Here is a 24,059-nt window from a genome sequence, read left to right on the forward strand (position 1 = left end):
ATTACCCTGCACATTCTTAGCGGTTTCCAGATAGTGTTGAAAGCCAACCACACAAGTCGTGGAAACAGCTGAGGACTCCGGATGACACCTCAGTGACGCAGGATGATTCAGGCCCATGGGCTATTATTAGAGTAAGCAAGTGCTGCATGTGTAAACAGGCTATTAAATAATCCCCTTGGAAGAGGAAGGAGAAAAGGAAAAGTGAGTCCCTGGCGCTTTGTCCCTCCAAACTGTACTAGTCACAATCCAAACGTCCTCTCAGCCAGTGTCCGAAGAGCTCAGATTCTTGGCCTCTGCGCGTCTGCTGCAGGACTCCCATGGGCACAGCCAGCCGCCGTGTGTCGGTTTGTCCCTCCGCAAGAACTCAGGATCACTGTTATTCACTTCAGACACTTCAGGAAGCACATGCATTTCTTTTTTTCAGATCTTCTGTCACAGTTTACTTTGACTTCCAGTGTGCTTGCTGTTTTCTTAGGCTTTTTTGAATGTTTATTTATTTTTGACGGGGGGGGGGGGGGGGGGGTAGAGCGTGAGTGGGGGGAGGGGCAGAGAGAGAGAGGGAGACACAATCCGAGCAGGCTCCAGGCTCTGAGCTCTCAGCGCTGAGCCTGATGCCAGGTTCCAACTCACGAGTTGTGAGATCATGACCTGAGCTGAAGTCGGTCGCCCAACCAACTGAGCCACCCAGGCGCCCCTTTCTTAGGCTTTTAAAAAGAGCTTTTAAATGGCATGGTCTTTTATGATTTTGTTTGGGTGATAATTATCTTACATTCGAAGGCCCAAGTAAGAAAGAAAAGCATCTGTCAGCAGGATAAATGGAATCAAAGCAGAAGCTCATATGACTCTCCAATAAAAAAACAAAATCAATCACGCAACAATAAAAAATTTTTTTTAGAAAAAGTAACTGTCCCAGAGGTACCAAATAATCACACACATATTTGATTTTCATTCAACAGACCCCGTGGATGTTCAAAATAACCCAGAAAATTAGAAAAATTATCTATTGGGGAGGGGAAGGGGGAAAAGAAAAAGAGGTTAGAGTGGGAGAGAGCCAAAGCATAAGAGACTCTTAAAAACTGAGAACAGGGGCGCCTGGGTGGCGCAGTTGGTTAAGCGTCCGACTTCAGCCAGGTCACGATCTCGCGGTCCGTGAGTTCGAGCCCCGCGTCAGGCTCTGGGCTGATGGCTCAGAGCCTGGAGCCTGTTTCCCATTCTGTGTCTCCCTCTCTCTCTGCCCCTCCCCCGTTCATGCTGTCTCTCTCTGTCCCAAAAATAAAAAATAAAAAAAAAAAATAAATAAAAAAAAACTGAGAACAAACTGAGGGTTGATGGGGGGTGGGAGGGAGGGGAGGGTGGGGGATGGGTATTGAGGAGGGCACCTTTTGGGATGAGCACTCCGTGTTGTATGGATACCAATTTGACAATAAATTTCATATATTGAAAAATAAATAAATAAATAAAATTTTTTAAAAAAGAAAAATTATCTATTGAATGAAATTCAATAGAATAATATTACACTAAATAAAATTCAATAGAAGTTTGAAATATGACACATAATCCACTTCCTGTATGGCAAACATTTTTGCATTTTTTTCTTGTTCACTTAATCCTTCTAATGGTGCAATGAATTAGTTACTATTATTATTGCTGTCTTATAACAGGGGACACTGAGTGTCAGTGAGGTTCCGCGATGCACACTCATTTACGTAAAAAAAAGACACCAGAACTCAGGACTGTTTTGATTTGCAATGAAACCTTTGGAAGGTTCTTCTAAATGTTATGCTCTACAAAAACGACTGCATATTCTTTCAGCTCAGGTTTACCTAAAGTCTTGGGCCAAAATGTGAATGGTAATGTGGAAATAGGTCAAAGACAAAAGTTGTTGACTTACAAGCCACGTGTCCGCAACACTGTCTTTGAGTACCTGTAATTTACCAGATACGATGGCAAATGTTCACCCATCAGTTTCCAGATGAGGCTCAGAGATGGGTCAGAGTCTTGCCCAAAGTCGAGCAGGTAAAGGGTCCGGTGGTGGGGTCTACGTGCATCACTATCAGTCTGACTCCAGATTTTCCTGCGGATGAAGCACATTAGAAATGTAGCGCTTTAACTTTTGTGCCTTTGTTCTAAGGTGTATTCCTGACGGGCCTGGGAGAGGCGTGGCTCCCTGTGGTCAAGCGTGAGGCTGCCCCTGTTACTCGTGCACCCGGGCCAGGAGTACAAATGGAGGCTCACATACCGTATGACTAAACATGTAAGAATGAACCAAGATAACATTTGTCAAATACATTATGTTCCATCTTTCTGCCTACGGGTATATACCTTTATGACGATCTGGGAGGCCAGATTGCAATTGCGGATTCTGACTCCCTGGAGTTACAAACCGGGCTGACTGCACAGGGCCTAAGCTTGCCCTCCTCTTCCGTTGCAGTGAAAGGTCCTGTGCTGGGCCCCTAGTCCTTGGCCCCTCTATGCCCTGCATCACCTGCCTGGCCGTGGGTGCACACTTAGCCGCACAGTCTGCTCTTGGGACCCCCAAACGAGACCGGAACAAGCCCTGTAAATCAACCTGAGGCCATCTGGACAAGGAATTCTGGGGTCCTGGGTCCTTTGGGGCACCTTTGTGGGTGTTGGGTGGGCATATCTCTCTGGCCCCATCGCTTCACCACAGGCTACAGCTGCAGGAGATCAGAGCAAGCCCCCCCACCCCCAGGCCTCCTTATGGGCAGAATGTACTCCTTGTGGTCCCCAGAGACTTTGAAAAAAAGCATCCTTCAAACAGCCAACATTACAATTACTTTTTAAAATGAATTCTAGCCTTTTAACCGCGCCTAAGTTTTAAAACATTAAAAGCTATCCACTGCACAAATCCCAGCAATAATTCTTTAAACCTCTATTCTCAGGGGCATCTGGGTGGGCTGAGTCAGGCTTCGGCTCAGGTTGCGATCTCGCAGTTCGTGGGTTCGAGACCCACGTGGGGCTCTGTGTTCACAACTCAGAGCCTGGAGCCTGCTTCGGATTCTGTGTCTCCCTCCTTCTCTGCTCCTCCCCCGCTCGCACACACTCTCTGTCTCTCTCTCTCAAATAAATAAACATTTTAAAAAACTAAACCCCTTTTCTCATGTATACAATTTTGTACCACCCCCTAAGGCTCCCATCCCCCACCAACTACACATCCACCCAGGAAAGAAAGGAAGACAAACGCTTGCTCTCCCTGCACCCAACTGTTTAGAACTTGGCCTCCACCCTTTTATCAGTGGGAAAACACTTGTTCCCTGCTCCCATCTAGCTAACCGCCTACTCTAACAATATATTTTGCCCTTTCTTTGGGGGGGAAAACCCCTCACATGTACACTGAAAATCTGACTCACAGCATTAAAATTCAGGAAAATCATTAAATATGTATGACGACATTCCAGTAATGTTATTTTTTTACTGACTGATTTGATTTCTTGCCTACTGTGGGTTTTTGTATCTTTGTTTTCTTTTTTAAAATAACAATAGAAAAATCGTTTTTAGACGTTGGAGGTAACATTAATTCTCACAGCTTGGGCAACCCAATATATGTATTGCTAGCTATATGACCCTGGGGAGGAAGTGTTCACAGAACTTCATTTTGTTAAGTTCAAAGGAGTTATCAATGGTGGTTTTCCTTTCAAGTCTTGAATATTTTTCTACATGTAAAAATAACTATGAGACTATTTGCATTGGTACGTCGCTTAAACGAATGTGAATATTTTAACTAACAACTATCATTTTCCTTAAAGCATATGCTTTCAAAAGTTGGTGCCTTTATAGGTGAGCCTGCTTGCTTCCTGAGATGTGTTTCTTCCTGGCAAATATCTCTTGAATTTCATTTTGAAGGACATTGAGAAAACAAGGGTTGATAAGTAGGGGTATGTTTTATAGATAATGTTTTTAAGAATATATTAATTATATACCATAAGGTAGACCTGTCTTCCTTTAAAGGTTTCATCTGTACTCTGAGGAGAGATTTATGTTCCTTTTGTACGATTTGTATAAAGCATTGCTGGGGTGCCTGGGTGGTTCAGTAGGTTAAGCGTCTGACTTCGGCTCAGGTCATGATCTCACAGCTTGTGAGTCAAGCCCTGCATCGGGTTCTGTGCTGACAGCTCAGAGCCTGGAGCCTGCTTCAGATTCTGTGTCTCCCTCTCTTTCTACCCCTCTCTTGCTTGCACTCTGTCTGTCTCTGTCTCTGTCAAGAACAAATAAACATTAAAAAAAATTTTTTTTAAATAAATAAAGCGTTGCCTAAAAAGGGACATCCGGGGACACCTGGGTGGCTCAGTGGGTTTAGCATTTGACACTTGACTTCTACTCAGGTCATGATCTCACACTTTGTGAGTTCCAGCCCTGCATGGGGCTCCATGAGGAGCCTGCTTGGGATTCCCCCTCTCCCTCTCTCTCTCTGCCCCTCCCCCACTCTCTTGCTCTCTCTCAAAATAACTAAACTTTAAAAAAAAAAAAAATAAGGGGCACCTGGATGGCTCAATCTCTCTCTCTCTTTCAAAAATAAATAAACATTAAAAAATATATAAAATAGAGGCGCCTGTCTGGCTCAGTTGGTTAAGCGTCTGACTTTGGCTCAGGTCATGATATCATAGTTCGTGGGTTCGAGCCCCACATTGGGCTCTGTGCTGATGGCTTGGAGCCTGGAGCCTGCTTCAGATTCTGTGTCTCCCTCTCTCTCTCTGCCCCTCCCCTGCTCATGCTCTGTCTCTTTCTATCTCTCAAAAAATAAACATTAAAAATTAAAATATATATATGTATATATATATACATATATATACATGTATATGTATATACATATATATACATGTATATGTATATACAGATGTATATATGTATATACATATATAATATATATATTATATATTATATATATTATATAATGTATTGTGTATAATGTATATATTATAATGTATAATGTATATATTATATATATATTATATAATGTATATACATATATATATAATAAAAAGGGGACATCTGGCTCCTGTAAAGTGAAGCTGAAGGCAACATTTTTTAACATGAGTCTTTCTTTTTACAAATGAAACACACTTATTATTTTTTTTTACTTTTTAGAATTAAACATTATAAATTTACACTCTGTAGAAACTAAAAACCCTTCCGTAGTTCTTCAGAGAGCCAGTCACTGTGAATATTTGGGTGGTGACTCCTCCAGACTGATTACTCTGACAGACCCAATCGGATCCTATTCTAAACACTGTTTTACAACTTACGGTATTCATGTCAGATGGGTACTGACATCTTACCACGCATATATGCATATGAGTTGGGGTGTGCAAAATCGCCTCACAAGATAGAACCCAAATACGGAGGCTTAAAGAATTTATTTTATTCTTGCTCACTTAAGAGTTCCAGTTTTCAGGGAAGGAAAGGCAGGACATGGCTTCAGTCTTCATGGAGTCATTTGAAAACTTAGGCTGATGGCCATTCCAGCAATTGAAGTCCAAGGTCACTCTGTGTGTGGTCCCAGTCAGCCAAGAGAAGAGCTCAGAGGTCTGCACAAGGGCAGTTGCGGGACAAATATCACTTCAGCCCCCAGGCCACCAGAAAGAACTTCCTCATACGGCCAGAGTTAACTATGGGAAAGATGGCCAAACGCAAGCCTAGAAAAAAGGGGAGGAGGCCTGTGGTCAGTTTATGTCTCTACTGTGCCATGTTGTCACAGAGCATTCTATATCATTCTAACTGCTGTGGGGCAGTGGTTTCTAAAAGACTCTTCTGGGGCCAGGAACTCATCTAAAAATGCTGGCCCTTTTGTCTGAATTTACACATGAATGTTGTACATCTTCAGAGAATTTCATTTTAAGAGAAGAATCGGGGGTGCCTGGGTGACTCAGTTGGTTAAGCGAACGACCTCTGACTTCGACTCTGGTCGCAATCTCATGGTTTGTGTGTTCGGGCCCCATCTCAGGCTCTGTGCTGACAGCATGGGACCTGCTTGGGATTCTCTGTCTCCCTCTCTCTCTGCACCCACCACCCCTCCCCCCAGCTTCTCTCTCTCTCTGTCTCTCAAAAATAAAGAACCATTAAAAAAATAAAAGAAGAATGAGTTCTACCCTTTATTTTTTTATGAGTGTAAACTATCAGACTGCTGATATTTAAAATTCACAAGGCATTATAACATAGTAGTTCTACTGGGTCAGAAATACTTGGACAGGAATCCTTCCTATGACATTTACTAACCATCTGCCTTTGGGCTTGAATGGACTCATCTATACATAGGCTATAATAATAATTTGCCCCTCACAAAGTTGCTATGATTCAAAGGAGAAAATGTGTACAGAGGGCTCAATACTGCCTGGCACATAGTAAGCACTCAATAAACGACAGCTTGGCTAACATTGCTAGAAAGAACAATTAACATATCGTTGGACTTTACCAAGGAAAGGCATCGGTTGTCCACCAGGAATGTTGCCTCACGTCAAGTGTGAGGCAATGATGCAAAAGGTCCCACTGCCAACATACAGATGCTTGGGATTTCCACAAGTTTCCAGGAAATTACTTTTGTGTCAGGCCTCCATCAGCCGACTTTTGACGTCATTCCGATTTCTAATTTCTGACCTTCTTCCCCTTGCGTGTGAAATACTTCCGTGTGGCTTCTTCAGAATGAGCGCTATGCTGCTGGGGTCGTTTGGTTAACTCTAGACTGAGCGGTAATGTGAACTGGCATCAGCTTTTTGGGCTTGTCGTTTTATAATAACCAGGCCTTGCGACATAAATGCATTATGATTTCAATATGAGTTATCCCGGGCGCCTGGGTGGCTCACTTATTAAGCATTTGACTTCGGCTCAGGTCATGATCTCACAGTTCACAAGTTCGAGTCCCACATTGGGTGCGCACGAGCCCTGCTTCAGGTAAACACGAGCTCCACTTCTGGTGAGCCCCACTTCTCTTTCTCTCTCCCTCTCTCTCTTTGCCTCTCGCTCACTTGCACCCTCTCTCTCTCTCAAAAAAAAAAAAAAATATATATATATATATGAGTTATCCTTAAGCTGCTTTCTAAGATCTGTTTCTGCACGATCATTTTAATTTTTAAATTTATTTTTATGTTTTGAGAGAGAGAGCACACAAGTGAGGGAGGGGGAGACAGAGGGAGAGAGAGAATCCCAAGCAGGCTCCACTCTGTCAGTGCAGAGCCTAATGCAGGGCTCGATCCCAAGAACCATGAGATCATCACCTGAGTCAAAATCAAGAGTTGGGCACTTAACCAACTGAGCTGCTGAGGCACCCCTGTTTCTGCAGTTTTGAGGGGCTCTTCCCAGTAAGACTGGGCAGGCTTTGAGGCCTTTTGTCCCTTTAACTAAAGTGGACCATGGTACAAACGAGTTCTAAAACACCACAACATAATATTCAAGACGACTTCTTGGAATCTTTGCTGCTGTTGTTGGAAAGTCTAATCATTTTTGAAAACGACTAACAAATCTTCAAGTGCAGGATGTAAGGACTGGATAGTGATTACCCTCTAAATTTGGTACTAATCATATCCTTTCAAATACTATATTTAATTCTAGGCGTTGCATCTAAAAGGAGACAGAAAATTTGGAGAGAGTTTAAAAGGAAGCCATAAAAATGATTAAAGGTTTAGGAAACAAGACCCATGAGGAAAAGCTACAGATGATTCTTCTTCTGCCTACGGCACAGAGCAGGAGCCCAAACCTGAGAAAAACTTTCAAGGGGAGGACAGCGATCGTGTCCTAGCTACCACATAGAAAACAATTTACATTACATGTAAGATATTTTGACACTGGGGAGTGCTTTACGTAAAAGGCCTATTAAATAAGTCCTGTGCAAAGGATTACTACAAATAGGGTAGGTTTTCAGCTGCCAGGAAGGAGATTTGGGGCCTACCTGATGGAAAGAAATATACACAATGTCCTTTTGAAATTTCTTCTCAATCTCATGATCCTAGGATTCTTTTTCCTTCTGTAAGTGAAAGGCTAACGTTAAGTTACAAATGGTGTGGGGTGCCTGGGTGGCTCAGTCGGTTGAGCGACCGACTTTGGCTCAGGACATGATCTCATGACCGTGAGCTCGAGCCCCACGTCGGGCTCTGTGCTGGCAGCTGGGAGCCTGGAGCCTGCTTTGGATTCTGTGTCTCCCTCCCTCTCTGCCCCTCCCCTGCTCACACTCTCTCTCTGTCTCAGAAATACATAAACATTAAAAAAAAAGTAAAAAATAAAACTCCTCTAAGTTACAAATGGTGAGACCCCAACCTCAGTTGTGTTTAGGATCCCAATCTGATCCTGAGGATCCCGATGAAGAATCAACTTTGTGGTAAGGCAGTCAATGTGATTCCAAAATGATGATAATGCTAATGAAGGTCAGAATCCAGTTCTATTGATATTTAGACTAATTCATTCATTACTGGAAGGCTTAAGCTCCCCAGCTGCAACCCTGCTCCACTGATCACTCTAGAAAATTCCGGGGAGATCATAGGGAATTGTGTTCATTCTATCGCTTTGTTGGCAAAGACCAATAACTCAAATCCATGGCCATGGCCATTTTAATAATCAAGAAAAAATGCTGTACGTTCAGAATGTCAGAGCTAACCTGTACCTTTATCTATAGTTCTTTACTTGATGTGTATTTGACCCTGTCCCTCTCAACAACTTTGTAGATTCACTGAGGTACAGAGAAGCCGTAAAAACGTGGCCAGAAGGGATCACTGTATGAGCAAGAGTGGGACACTAGGTATAGTGAGCATTTGCTTGCTATTAAGAAGGTTTAAAATAAAAGTCTGAAAGGCACATGCTCTGTCCTCCCCAAAACAAACACACTAAAGAAGCATGTGATGTTTGCTAACAGGACCAAGCTATGTATTATATAAGATAATTTTTTAGAACCAAACTGGCTTAAAGTCTTGGCACACCAGAGTTTGGGACAAGCCATGACGTCAGGCAAAGAAAATTCAAACTTTCACTTTAAGTATTGCTTTGACTGCAACATAAGCATATTCGCCAAACTTGATTCGCATAAATCTAATAAAGAAGAAACAAGTAGGGTAATCCAGAATGTGGGACGTTGTTCTTCAAGACTCTTGGGGAAAAAAATCATTAATGTAGAATATTTTTTTTTTAAGGCAGGGAAATTGTCTTGCAGTAAGAACTGAAGAATCACCAAATGGGAGGGACAAACCTGGGTTGGAACCCAGAGTAGGAAAACCAGCATCAACAGCAAAATCCAGCTTTAAGACCTTTTTTGGAAGAGCAGAGGAAATTCAAATATAGATTGTATATTAAATGGTATTATACGATCATTGTTAATGTCTTTTTTTAATGTTTATTTTATTTTTGACAGAGAGAGACAGAGCATGAGTGGGGGAGGGGCAGAGAGAGAGAGGGAGACACAGAATCTGAAACAGGCTCCAGGCTCTGAGCCATCAGCACAGAGCCCCATGCGGGGCTCAGACTCACAGACCTCGAGATCATGACCTGAGCCAAAGTCAGACGCTCAACTGACTGAGCCACCCAGGCACTTCCAGAGCATTCCAAAATAAAAATGTGGAGGGTGTGTAACTGTTTCAAAACGGTGCAGTTACAAGCCCCACTATAGAATTAAGAACCCATATAGGGCACCTGGGTGGCTCAATCAGTTAAGCATCTGACTTTGGCTCAGGTCATGATCTCATGATTTGTGAGCTCGAGCCCCGCTTCGGGTAAACATGAACCCCCCGTGAGCCCTGCTTCTCTCTCTTTGCCCCTCCCTTACTTCCATCCTCCCTCTCTCTCTCTCTTTCTCTCAAAAAAAAAAAAGAAAGAAAGAAAGAAAGAAAAGAAAAAAAAGAAAGTAAACCCATATAGTTTTAAAAGTAACAAAAGAAGTGAACTTCTTTTTGTGGTCATTATTTTCTTATAGCCTCTCTTACTCTCAAATTTATACTTGCCATTCAAAAAATATTTGCTTTAAATACAAAAACTTCCAAGGCTAAGAAACTAAGTGCTATAGAAATTCAAAATAAACGAACAAAACCTAAGTCATTCTCAATGTACATATGTCAAGTCATGTGGTATGCCTTAAACTTATACAGAGCTGTATGCCAGTAAAACTGGGGGGAAATAAGTCCTATCAAAATTAAAATCTATAGACATTGTCTCGTGATTTACAACCCCCTTTCTCCCTGAGTTCTCAGAAACCCCATCTGTGTTTGTCTGTGTGATCATATCGAATAGCGGAAAAGTGAATAAAAGTTAGGGGCATAATTATAAAAATGCTTTGAGTTCCTATTCTTTAATATGTCAGAATATAGCCCCTAGGCTGTAATTTTCTTAATAACCTTAACAGTGCATAAAGTTTACATAAACAGATTATCCATTGAGCTGATCCCATTACTCCAAACTCACAATTTTAACATGTTCGTAGGTCCTGATGTCGTCAAGTGTAAATAGTTGATGAAACTATAACGAATCCAATTCAATTTGCCAGCGTGAGGCTTTCCATTGCCTTGGTCTATCGCAATCCTCCCCATGTTCCTGTGCGATCTGCCAGATGAGTCGTAACTTGCATATTTCATATTTAGATTAGGGAATCCTTCTGGAATGCTACGGACTTGTTTTGCTTTGTTCACTGAATTCTTTGTTGTGTGTCTTGCAAAAAGGATTCAGCTGGACGGTTGAGGGCGACACCCAATAAATGCTTCAGAAACACAAGTTGGACAGAGCATTCATTCTGCTTTCTGTTCTGAGTCACCGGAAGACTTGTTGGGTCTTGAGAGCTTGCTTAAGTAGAACAGGCTTGAGGCATGATTCAGAGCCACTGAGCTCGCAGTGTGCTCCTTTCACATCAGGTTCAATAAAGGGGCCGTGGATATTTTTCTTGTAACATTCATGTTCCAAGATTTCCTTTGAAGCATTTATTAGTGAAGCGATATTCAAATTCTTCAGTGTTATCGTATAGGTATTAAACCATTTGGGAGAGTTGGAGTCCATTCAAGTATTTCGGGAAACAAGCGACCCATTTTGGCAAAAGAGGAAAAACATCCTACAGTGGCATGGAAGTCTCCCTCTATGCTTTGCAGAAGGCAGCTCCAAGGTCCTCTGATTAACCATCAAAGAGAAACCTAGCAATGACAATGTACTCTCTTCTTGGGTGAAATCAATAAGGTTTGTGTCACAGACATACTTGTAGCTAATCCTTTGTTATGTAATATGACGTAGGCAAAATGTGGGGCAGAACAATTTTGCCCAGAAAGGTGTTCAGAAAGGTCTGCTCTTGCTACCAACTCAGGGCGTCTGGTCCCCAGGGTTTTTCCAAGGGTCAACGATGGCCCTCTGCCCGTTTCCTCGTGGAGTTCAGATGCTGCCTGAAGAAGGTGTAAGCAACGAGGAACTTCTTTCTCCCCTTCCACCCTAGTCGGCCATCCCTCGTGTGCTTTTGCAAGAGACCTTCTTCTGTGTCCCCAGAGTCCCCTAGCACTGTCGTTATTGAGTCCCGGCAATCTATTAAAGCCTTCTCGAATACCTGGACATATTTTAAATTTTTATTACCATTATTTTTTAATACTACCGCCACTTAGACTAACTTCATGGAGTCACATGCCAAATTTCATGCGTTGAAGTGATTCACCAATTTCCAAGGACACTTGCAGATAATTATTAGAACAGTGTTTGTTCTTATTACTTATTATTAGGACTATTTCATCCCTATAAAAAGAATTCTTTTTTTTAAGCTTGTGTATTTATTTTGAGAGAGAGAGAGAGAGAGAGAGAGAGAGAGAAGGGCAGAGAGAGAGGGATAGAGAGAGAGAGAGAGAGAGAGAGAATCCCAAGCAGCCTCTACACTGTCAACACAGAGCCCGATGCAGGTCTCAAACTCACGAAGCTTGAGATCAAAAAGAATTCCATTTAAAATTATTTATCATTGGGGCACCTGGGTGGCTCAGTCAACTGAACATCGGACTCTTGATTTCAGCTCAGGTCATGATCTTATGTTTCCTGAGTTCAAGCCCCAAGTGATGGCGCAGAGCCTACTTGGGATTCTCTCTCTCTGCCCCTTCTCTGTTGGTGTGTGTGCTCTCTCTCTTTCTCTCTGTCCCTCTTTCCCCCTCTCCTTCTCTCAAAAATAAATTTTAAAACTTTAAAAAAAAAAAAAAGAAAACATACATTATCACTTCCAAGCAGTGAGGTATAGTGATGCTAAGGTACCCTGCTTAGATCCTGCCCACCATTTCGGGACTGAAGGATTCATTCCACCAGCTGCTGTAAGTATTGGTGCTGACCACTCCCATCTGAGTTCCTTTCTGGATGTTGCCCTTTTTTATACCAGGTGACCTCACCCCTGGCCAGGTAATTCCTTGGCCATCATGTGTTTCTTAAAGGGCCATTGTCTTCTACCTGTGTTGGAAGCAAGTGCTGGTCCTAGGAAACTGGAGTTTCCTTTGAGTCTCCCTAAACTCCCATGCATCATGGTTTTACCACATCTGTACTTACGGGGCATCACATACACTATATGTAAACTGGGGGAGACACAAAACTCCATAAGTGGATGTGTATATTGTGTGTATCTCCTCTGTTCCACACACATGTTCCATTGTCCATCAGATTTCACTTGCGAGACACAGGTTGAAAGATATAATTAAGGGGCGCCTGGGTGGCTTAGTCAGTTAAGCATCTGACTTCGGCTCAGGTCCTGATCTCACGGTTCGTAAGTTCAAGCCCCGCATCAGGATCCGTGCTGACCGCTCAGAGCCTGGATCCTGCTTCGGATTCTGTGTCTCCCTCTCCCTCTGCCCCTCCCCTGCTTGCACCCTGTCTCTCAAAACTGAATAAACATTAAAAAAAAAAAAAAAAAAGAGGTATGATTAAGAGAGTAGAGCATTAAACCAAGCACAGGTCCTCCTAAGCATGGAGACGTGTGCTTCTGGCAGATCTTATGTCCATAAAGCCTCCCAGTGTGGGAAACAGAAAGAGAGGTGATGTTTTCCAGATTCTAGTTCCAAATCCTCACCCTGGGTGGGGCACACACATCCCTCTCTCTCAGTTCCTGGAGACACCCGTTCTGGGCACAGATGCAATGTAGACTTGAGCCGGTTTCGTAGGTTGCACTCAAAACTCTTAATGAATAGAAACGATCACGCATAGCGGCTTTTGTTTTTCCAAATGAAGCATCTGAATTGGGTCAGCCTGTATTGAAATGAGACGCCCTTAATGATATCTCAAATGCTTTTCAGTGGTCTCTTGAGGTGACTTCTCCAGCTTCACTTTATTTTCCTCCAGATGCCGTGAGTAGGAGCACACTGCGTGTTAGACAGGTGCCTCTGGTTAGAGTGCAGGGACAAGATAGATGCGAGTTGTACTATTCCGTTCACTTATCTCGGGGATGGAGGTCACACACGTGCTCAACTTTCTTTCAATAGTATAAAAACTAAGAGCTCGGGCTCTGGTGCCAGGCTGTCTGGATTTGAATCCCATTCCCACCATTTGCTTACACAAATGAATGCCTCAGTTTCCTCATCTGTAAAATGGGAATACTAATAGTCCTTACCACATAGGATTATTGTGAGGATTAAGTGCTTTATATAGAAAGCACTTGGAATTCTTTTTTTTTTTTTTGAGATTCTACATATAAATGAGATCATACCATATTTGTCTTTCTCTCACTTATTTCACTTAATCATAATGCCCCCAAGATCTATCCATGTTGTCACAAATGGCAGAATTCTCATGACCGAATACTATATATATATATATATATATATATATATATATAGTATGAGGGTTCTTTACGGGTGATGAAAATATTCTGGAATTAGAGAGTATATTCTGGAATATTCTGGAATTAGAGAATATATATACACTATATAGTATATAGTACTATACAAGTACTATATAGTATATATACTATATATATATATATATATATATATATATACACACTTATATATATACTATATATACTATATAGTATTCGGTCGTGAGAAACATTTTCTTTATCCATTCATCCGTCAGTGGACACTTAGGTTGTTTCCATGTCTTGGTTATTATAAATAATTCTGCAATGAACACGGAGGTACAGATACCTCTCTGAATCAGTGATTTTGTTTCCTTTGGATAAACAACCAGACACAGAATTGCTGCATGATATGGTGGCTCTTTTTAAAAAAATTTTTGAAGCATTTCCCTGCTGTTTTCCATAGCGACCGCACCCATTTACATCCCCACCAACAGTGCATGAGGGTTCCCTTTTCTCCACATCCTCGCCAATACCTATTTGTTAGCTTTTTGATAACAGCCATATGACAGGTATGGGGCGATATCTCATTGTGATTTGCATGACGATGAGTGGTGTTGAGCCTCTTTCCATGTGCCTGTTGGCCATCTCTGTCTTCATTAGAAAAATGCCTCTTCAGATCCTCTGCTCATTTTTAAACTGGGTTATTTGGTCTTTTGTTATTGAGTTACATTGACTTGTATGTTGTGTTTTGGATAGTAACCCCCTATTGGATACATGATTTGCAAATATTTTTATCATTCAGTAGGTTGCTTTTTCATTTTGTTGAAGGTTTCCTTCACTGTGCAGAAGCTTTTTAGTTTGATGCAATCCCCCTTGTTTATTTTTTCTTCTGTTGCCCTTGCTCTTAGAGTCAGATTTTTTTTTTTAAGTCACTAAGACTGGTGTTGAGCAGCTTTACCACCTCCGTTTTCTTCTGGGAGCTTTATGGCTTCCAGATAATCCACTTTGAGTTAATTTTTGTATATGGTGTAAGACAGCGGTCCAGTTTCATTCTTTTGCATGTAGCCGTCCAGTTTTCCCAGTACCATTTACTGAAGAGATTGGTCTTTCCCATTGTCTATTCTTGCCTCCTTCATCAAAAATTAATTGCCCATATATGCCTGAGTTTATTTCTGGGGCAAAATAGGATTTTGTTCCATTGATTTATGTCTCTGTTTTTATGCCAATATCATACTGCTTTGATGACTACAGCTTTGTAGCATAGCTGGAAATCAGGAAGCCTGATACACCCAGCTTTGTTCATGGTTCTCAAGATTATTGGCATCTTTTGTGGTTCCTCTCTGGCCTCTCTTTAAATCCTTACTTAAACAAGCTATTCTGTGATGAAACCTATAAGGCATCAGAGCTGACGGGATCCTTATAGATCATCGAAAGCTCTTTGCCAGAGGCCCCTGGGATTCAAACAAAACACAAATGATCTCTATCATTTTCCCTTTGTCCATATTTATCTACCATCTCAAGTAACTGTTTTAAATTACTAAGATTTTATTTCCCCCTATGTTAAAATGCTTCTTGGGGCTCCTGGGTGGCTCAGTCAGTCACATGTCCCACTCTTGATCTCAGCTCAGGTCTTGATCTCAGGTTTGTGAGTTCAAGCCCCGTGTTGGGCTCTGTGCTGGGCATGAAACCTACTTTTAAAAAAAAAAGATTCTTTCCCATTTCAGAAATTGGAGAGGATTATTTCTGAGACATGATTGTATGTGTGTGTGTGTGTGTGTGTGATACAGCAGGTTGGATAAAGTATTGGTATTTCTTACATAACTGGGAGTTCATATTTTCAACACCAAAAAACCCCCAATATATCCCGATTTTGTCACGTGAGCTGGAGCCAAACTAAGAAGTCAGGTGGACGAGCTTCCCTTCAAGTTTTTCTATTTCTGGGAAGCTCAGGCTAGTTCTGTTCCCTGGGTCAGAGAGGAGGTAATAAAACTCACACAAAGCTGTGAGTGATTCAGTGCTAAGGAGGACGTATCAGAAAGCATGACTTCATACAGACAATGAATCACTGATGCGGAGAAATTTGGCCATCGGCCAGAATAGGAGATATTGCCAAGTTTCACATCAGTTGTTTATTCAATAAGTAGTATTGATTACTTTTCATGGCTAGACTGTAGTAGCTGTTGGGGATACTCAAAGCTTTTGCTTCCAAAGAGCTGGTGATTTGGTAGAGGAACCAGCATAAAGGCAATTATAAAAACATGATAGTGGAATAAAAGCAAGTGCCAAGACGTGCCTCAGATATGCGATGTCAGGAGGGAAGCACAGGAGCAGAAATTGTGTTTGCCCAACCTCCTCTCCACCTCTTTCTCTCTGGGCAGCCGTCGTAAGGTCAGCGGGCTGGTTCCAGCTCCAGGGATGGGCCCCGAGGAACCTAAGTCACTCAGAAGCCACGAGCCCTGCTCTGGATGCAAGACATCCCCCGGGACCCCCGTCTACCCATTCACGTGTCACAGTTCAGACCATCAACAGCTGAGGAGAGAGAGGTCTTCTGAGAACGTTGGGGAAAGAAGTGTTCATGCTCTTCTGTGATTATTAATTGAGATACAATTGGCACGCTGTGGTAGTCAAACCCACCCAGGTCAGTGGTGTTCACATATAGCATATAGCATAGAACCACAAAAGATGCCAATAGCCAAAATAATCTTGAGAACCTCACTCTCTAATTCCAGAATATTTTCCTCACCCGTAAAGAACCCTCATACTCATTTTCCTCTCCCTCCAGCTCCAGGCAACCTTTAAATTCCTCTCTGTCGCTAGCCTGTTCTGAACGGTTCATGTACACGGAATCACATAATACGTGGCTTTTGGGTCTGGCTCCTTATGTTTACTTAGCGTAATGTATTTAAGGACGATCCATGTTGCAGCATGTTATCAACACTTGCTTCTTTTTCTGATGGAATATTCCATTAGGTGGGTACACCAGCCACATGTGGTTGGCCCATTCACCCGTTGATGGTTCTTTTCACTTCTTTGGTTATAACAAACAATGCTGCTATGAACATTCTTGCATAAGTATTTTTGTGTACCTATGTTTTCAATTCTTTGGGGAAGCAGGGTCCACACTCTCAGTGTGGAGCCCAATGTGGGGCTTGAACTCACGAAACCACAGGATCATGACCGAAGCAGAAACCAAGAGTCGGACCCTTAACCCACTGAGCCACCCAGGTGTCCCTGGCTTGTTTGTCTTTTAATTGTTGAGCTTTCAGAGTTCCTTATATACTCTGCACACCAGGCCTTGATCAGCGACATGATTTGCAAATATTCTGCCCCCTTTCGTGGGTTGTCTGTCCATTCGCTTTTGAGAGAAGTCTTGCACGTGATCCTTCTCCACCCGCATCTCAATGAGGTTTGATGTGGCTGCAGCCAGCTTGCTACTGCCTGAGAATGAACTGAGGAAATTGCAGGGACGTGAACTTGGAGCTACTCGCTTGAGTCAGTCCTTGGGAAAACTTTTTCTCTTATCTCTTGACTCCCAAGTTCATGAGCCAGTATATTTATTTTTAGTTGTGATGTTCAGTTACCTCCTGCTGAAAGCCTCCTAAATGATACAGGTACCAAACCCTGCCTGAGGGAGAAAGTCTTGACCATTTCCTTCTCCTCAAATCAAACCACGGAGTTCAAGAACTAACCTTCAAAAATCTCAACAGCAACATTTGGGAGTCTATCCAAGCATTGTAAGAGCCGCGAATAGTGTCACCACCAAGACAGGGGTGCCTTCTCAGAGGCAGTGGTTGTAGACGTTACTGTTGCGTTGCTAATTAAACGTTAGCTTAATTACCTTTTATCTCTGCATCTGGTTTTCTGATATAATCTATATTTTAATGGACTTCGGGCAGATCAATGGGGGAAAGCCCAAATGGGTAATTTTACCGCCCCAGTCAGGAAAGCATTCTGAGTAAATGAGTTTCTTAATAGAGCACAACACCCTAGCCAATCTCTACTTCCTTTGGTTTTCCACAAAGGAAATGTTCAGCTGCTTTGTTTTCAAAAACCTCAGGGTGTATCAGTTAATCAATTGTCCTGAATGTGGCTTTGCTGGTTTGTATACTGCTACAGAATGAATTATGGAAGGAAGGAAGGAAGGAAAAGAAACAAAGAAAGAGAGGAAGAAAGAAAGAAAGAAAATAAGAGAGAAAGAAAATAAAGAAAGAAGAAAGAAAAAGAAAGAAAAGAAAGAAAGAGGGGAAGAAAGAAAAAGAAAAGAAGAAAGGAAGAAAGAAAGAGAAAGGGGAAGAAAGAAAGAAAGAAGAAAAAGAAAGAAAGAAAGGGGAAGAAAGAGAGAGGAAGAAAGAAAACAAAAAGAAGAAAGAAAGAAAGAGAAAGGGGAAGAATGAAAGAGGAAGAGAGAAAAAGAGAAAGGAGAAAGAAAGAAAGAAAGAAAGAAAGAAAGAAAGAAAGAAAGAAAGAAAGAAAGAAGGAAGGAAAGAAGAAAGAGGCAAGGTGGGCGAGAACTGATCATAGTAAAGACGTGCAAAGCACCAACGGGAGAATTTCACTCTCATTCAGAAACTCTAGTGATAGAGGCCACTCAATAAATACCTACCCGACTTTTTTTCTCTTAGAAGAGAACTCCTTTGCTTTAGGAATCAAAATACCTAATCATTTTCACCAAACCTTTGTTCTGTGGATCTCCCTCAATCCATTTTCTCACAAGGATTTAGTAACACAAGCTCTGGTTAGATTTTCTCTTAGATGACATTTGGTCACATGGTTTGAAGGCTTAACCTATACCCGACTGTCAGTGCAACATCTGAGGGAAATGCATGGACCCTTCATTCTTCATCGGTGTACTTTCATACCACCTGGCATGTTACGTGTTCAAGTGTTGATTATCTCACGAGCGGGTGTGCACACGCGCACACACACACACACGCATACACACGCACCCACTATGTGACAGAAGGGAATTACTTCTATTCCAAATGCCTAGAAAAATAGTGGACAATAAATTTAATTGTTTTTTATTTTAGAGAAAGAGAGAATGTGACCAGGGGAGAGGGGGAGAGTGAGAGAGAGAGGAGAGAGAGAGAGATTGAGAATCTGAAGCAGGCTCCACGCCTCGCTTGGAGCCCAACAAGAGGCTTGAACTCATGACCCTGAAAGCATGACCTGAGCCGAAATCAAGAGTCAACCAACTCAACCAACTGAGCCACCCAGGCGCCCCTGGACAATACATTTTCATGCGATAAATAATTCAACGAATCTGCCTCTTTATTCACTGATTCACCTGTTTAAAACAGCATGCGACACAAGTTAGGAGCACGGGGTTAGGACACAGACAAGTTGAATCCCAGTCCTTCTACTTATAAGCTGTGCGATCTTAGGCAATCACATAACTTCTCTGGGCCATAGTTTTGTCATTAGGGCAACAGGAATAAGAAACTCTCACAGAGCTGTCACAAGTATGAAATGAGATGTTACACAGAAAACGCTGAAAACAACGTCATATATAGCACATAAGCACAATGCCTATGAAATCTCTTGTGCTCGGGGCACCCGGGTGGCTCAGCGGATTGAGTCTGACTTCAGCCCAGGTTAAGATCTCGTGGTTTGTGAGTTCAAGCCCTGCATCAGGCTCTCTGCTGTCAGCCTGGAGCTGAGCTGCTGTGGATCCTGCTTCAGATCCTCTACATCCCCCTCTCTCTCTGCCCCTCCCCCGCTGGCTCTCTCTCTCTTTCTCTCTCTCTCTCTCTCTCAAAATAAATAAACTTTAATTTTTTAATGTCTATTTATTTTTGAAAGACAGAGAGGTTGAAAGAGAACACAAGCAGGGGAGGGGCAGAGAGAGAGAGAGACACACACACACAGAACCCGAAGCAGGCTCCAGGCTCCGAGGGTGTCAGCGCAGAGCCCGACGTGGGGCTCGAACTCACGAACCGTGAGATCATGACCTGAGCCGAACTCAGACACTGAACTGACTGAGTCACCCAGGTGCCCCTAAACAAACTTAAAAAATAAATAAATAGGGCCACCTGGGAGGCTCAGTGGCTTCAGTGCCTCACTTCGGGTCAGGTCATGATCTCACGGTTTGTGGGTTTGAGTCCCACATCAGGCTCTGTGCTGACAGCTGGAGCCTGGAGGATGCTTCAGATTCTGTGTCTCCCTCTCTCTCTCTCTCTCTGCCCTTCCCCTGTTCACACCCTGTCTCTCTCTGCCTCTCAAAAATAAATAAACATTAAAAATATTGTTTTTCGTAAATAAACAAATAAAAATCTCTTGTGCTTCCAACACGTTAACAGTCTTTACTCATTTCTTCAGCAAATATTGATTTAACGTTTACTCTGGGCCAGGTGCTGTGCTAGGTGCTGGGAATACAATGGTGGATAAAGCCAAAAATGGACCCTGCCTTTATGGAGCTTATAATACAGTGAGGGAGAAAGTTATGAATTACAGTAACCACACAAGTAAGTGTAGCATTAACCGCCTTTTTTTTATTTTTAAGTAGGCTTCACCCCCAGCTCAGAGCCCAACAAAGGGCTTGAACTCACGACCCTGAGACCAAGAGGCAGATGCTTAACTGACTGAGCCACCCAGGCGCCCTTGTAGCATTAACAGTCTTAAAATTTAGGAAGAGATGGGGCAAGATTATATTCGTAGGGGACATTTGATCTGGCCAGAAACGGAAAACCCACATTTCTGGGAGAAGCCCGCTAGGTATGTGTGATGCGGTAAGGAGGTTCTTTTATGTGCTGTTCTTTTTCAAAAAAAAACATTTATTTATTTCTGAGAGACGGAAAGAGACAGAGCACATTGGGGGAGGGGCAGAGAGAGAGGGAGACACAGAATCCAAAGCAGGCTCCAGGCTCCGAGCTGTCGGCACAGAGCCCGATGAGGGGCTCGAACTCATGGACTGTGAGATCATGACCTGACCTGAAGCTGGACGCTCAACCGACTGAACCACCCAGGTGCCCCTCTTTTATGTACTAGTCTGTAATCCCCTCTTTTTCCTCAAAGAGTCTGTAGGATAAGAGTGAGCTCATAGCCTCGAGTTGTGATTTTTGCACTGAGGAAGAGGCCGGTCTCTGATGAGGGAGAAGCTCTCCTCAGAATGGACGGTAGCCATGGGCACAGGGACAAGGACAAGAGAATAAAGCCCCCCCCCCCATCTCTGGGAATTAAAAAAGAAAATACAGGAAAACAGTGGGTTGTATAATTAAATCATTTTATTTGGACATAAAAGGAAAGTCGGAGCCCAGTGTCCAGCGTTTTGAACATCTGGTTTGTTTATAATAACAATGTTCAGAGAGAATTTAGAGGCAGAAATAAGTTCATTCGTAATCCCACCTCCGTACATAATCGTTTTTCCTTTTTGGTTTTCTTTTGTTTTCCCTTTTATTCTCGAGCTATTACAGCCGCAGGCATTTTTAAATGGTTGTACTCACAGGACACAAATAATTTCACGTCTCCCTTTTATGTGGTAGATAGTCTTCATAATTATTCATATTAATCATCATCCTCTTTTTATGGGGGGGGCGAGAAACTGAGCCTTAGAACCTTGCCGATTGCCTTCCTCGGCAAATTAAAGGCTCATGGTCCTTCGTCAGAAAGGCAAGTCCTCGACGACAGCATCTGTCTTACTGCTGCAGTGAAAAGACGAAGAAGGTACATTTTAGAGATGGAGAGACATCTAAAGAAAAACGTGTCCTGTGTCTTCTACTCCTGACACTTCACTGCACACTTCCCTTTTGACTTCAGACGTGCGGGGCGTCCACCCTCCAAGCAATTCTGCTCCACCGGCTGGGTGTTCTAGAGTTTGACTCGATTCTGACACTACCCTCCCTGCGGATAGTGTCAGATCCCACAGGTTACGGGCTCGGTCCCACAAGACTGCTCCCCTCCTTCAGACCCCACTCACAAGGCCAGCTTGCCATTTCGGTTTCTCACGGACCGGCTGTCCATTGGAGGGTCCCAGACTCCATGCTCGGATTTAATGAATTTGCTAGAGGGGCTCGCAGAACTCAGGAAAACAGTGTAGTCACCAGATTACTGGCTTATTATGAATGGATATAACAGCCAGATGGAAGAGAAGTGTGGAGCAAGGTATGGGGAAGAGGGCGTGCAGCCCCCATGCCCTCTCTGGGTGCACCACCCTCCAAGAACCTCCATGGGCTCACCATTTAGAAGTTCTCCAAATCTTTGTTTTTCGGGGGGTATTTACGGAGGCTTCATTACAATAGGCATGAGAGATTAAACCACGGGTCTTTGGTGACTCATTCAGCCTCCAGCTTGCCCTCCCTGTCTGGAAGATGGGGCTTGAGGCAGACACTTCCAACCCTCTCATCCTGATTGGCTCCTCTGGCAACCGCCCCCATCCTGGGGCTAGCCAAAAGTTCCCTCCTTAACATCAACTGGTGGGTTGAGAGAGGGGCTTGTTACGAATGACAAGACACCTTTATCTCTTCTCTCTTGGGAAATTTCAAGGGTTTTTGGAACTCTGTGCCAGAAGCTGGACAAGACAAAGATACGTATTTCTTATAAATCGCAATATCACAGGGGGGCCAGAGAGCGGTCTGTGGCCGGGGAAGGGAGAAGGTGCAGGTAGGTGACAAGCCAAGGTCTTGGACCCATTGATTGGTCTCATTAGCTTATTCATTGAGCTTCGCAGGCTGAAAAAAAAAAAAAAGAAAGAAAGAAAACAAGAAACAAAAACTACCAACTGTTTCAAGCTTCAAAGGGTGAAGAAATTTTAATTTTAAAAGCTGGGGAGGGAGGGATAATAAATAAGATCCTGTGGACATCAAGATAGGGAGGGTTTGGATTAAAATTCATTAAGACACAATAAGAAACCCTAGGCTCCTTGCAGGTAAAAGAAACTTTGTTAATGAATTATTCATGAAGAAATGAGCTGAATGAGGGAATCCTGTCTTGGCTTGGCAAAGGTTCAGACTTGGTTCAAACTTTCTCCCCAGGTAATAGTATAACAAAAAGTAACAAAGAAGCGTGTTTGTTTGTTACTTGAGTACCTTGCTTGTGGTACAAACCAACCTGGCATTAGCCTTCCCGTTACAGTCTGAATCTTTCGCGGAAAAAACGCTAGGAATAAAATCTTCCACTTAAAAATCAGCAACGAACAGGCTCAAGAAAAGTTGGGAGCCTGTGTGAGTCCCTTTTTCTATGATTCTAAGCAAAACTTTTAAACCATACAAAGCAAACAGTTTTGAGCACATTTTATGTGCCACGTGCAAAGCTTACTGCGCTTATACAGGGATAAATAAGTCCCGTTCCTCAAAATGACAACAATCCAGTGGGGTAGAGATACATCTAAGCAACTAATAATAACCGAAAGTGACGCGCCACCCCATGCCACTTTCTCGGGAGCACAATACAGCTCTACCATTTGCTCATGCTGTTTCTAGAACTGACTCCCTTTTCCTGTTCACCTATCCAAACTATATTCAGGCTTTGAGTCCCGGGTCTACAGCAGCTTTTGCACGAAAGGTTCACTGAGTATTCCTTTTTCTTAGAACTTAGTTTTCTTGGGGCACCTGGGCGGCTCAGTCGGTTAAGCCTTCGACTTGGGTTCAGGTCATGCCCTTGAGGCTCGCGAGTTTGAGGCCCGCATCGGGATCTGGGCTGTCGGTGTGGAACCTTCTCAGAATCCTCGTCTCCCTCTTTCTACCCCTCCCCCACTTGCTCTCTCTCTCTCTCTCTCTCTCAAAAGTAAATAAACGTTTTAAAAATTGGCATTAAAAAAAAAGAACTTAGTTTTCTTCATATTTCCTATTTGGAGTTTTCACTGTACAAAATAGCATTTTGTTATAGACCATTTGATGAGAACATGTGTCATTTTATATGTATTCGTTTTGTCTTTTTCCAATGATGCATACGTTTCCAGAAGACCATCATTTTCCTCTATATTCTGTCCTGTGACTTTTTTTTTTCCCCTCCCCGTCCTGTGACTAACTTAATACCAAATGCTTATTCTGTGATTGGCTCTGAATAAGAGCCATGATGAATGGCTCTTATGATGAATAAGAGCCAAGAGAATGAATGATTGGCTCATTCTCATTTGGCTCTACTTCTAAAATCCTAATTGTTGGGGCGCCTGGGTGGCTCGGTCGGTTGAGCATCTGGCTCTTGACTTTGGCCACGGTCATGATCTCAGGGTTCGTAGGCTTGAGCCCTTCATCAGGCTCTGCGCTGACAATGCAGAGCCTGTTTGGGATTTCTCTCTCCCTCTTTCTCTTTCTGCCCCTCTCCAGCTTGCTCTCTCTTTCTCAAAAATTAAATAAACATTAAAAGTTTTTTAGGGGCGCCTGGGTGGCTCAGTCGGATAAGC

General features: G+C 42.8%; 1 long non-coding RNA gene across 2 annotated transcripts; it reads right to left on the minus strand.

The window, feature by feature from the left end:
- Positions 1 to 5,360: 5,360 nt before the first annotated feature.
- On the minus strand, positions 5,361 to 11,330 carry LOC131484082 (uncharacterized). 2 transcript variants are annotated; one of them, XR_009248005.1, is made up of 3 exons: positions 10,393 to 11,330; positions 7,901 to 7,975; positions 5,361 to 5,654 (listed from the first exon to the last, which is right to left on the minus strand). It is a non-coding gene; the product is annotated as an uncharacterized LOC131484082 (long non-coding RNA). The 2 variants fall into 2 exon arrangements; XR_009248006.1 differs by lacking the exon at positions 7,901 to 7,975.
- Between the last annotated feature and the right edge of the window lie 12,729 nt (positions 11,331 to 24,059).

This window comes from Neofelis nebulosa, chromosome 8, assembly GCF_028018385.1.
Source record: "Neofelis nebulosa isolate mNeoNeb1 chromosome 8, mNeoNeb1.pri, whole genome shotgun sequence".
Lineage (NCBI taxonomy): Eukaryota > Metazoa > Chordata > Mammalia > Carnivora > Felidae > Neofelis > Neofelis nebulosa.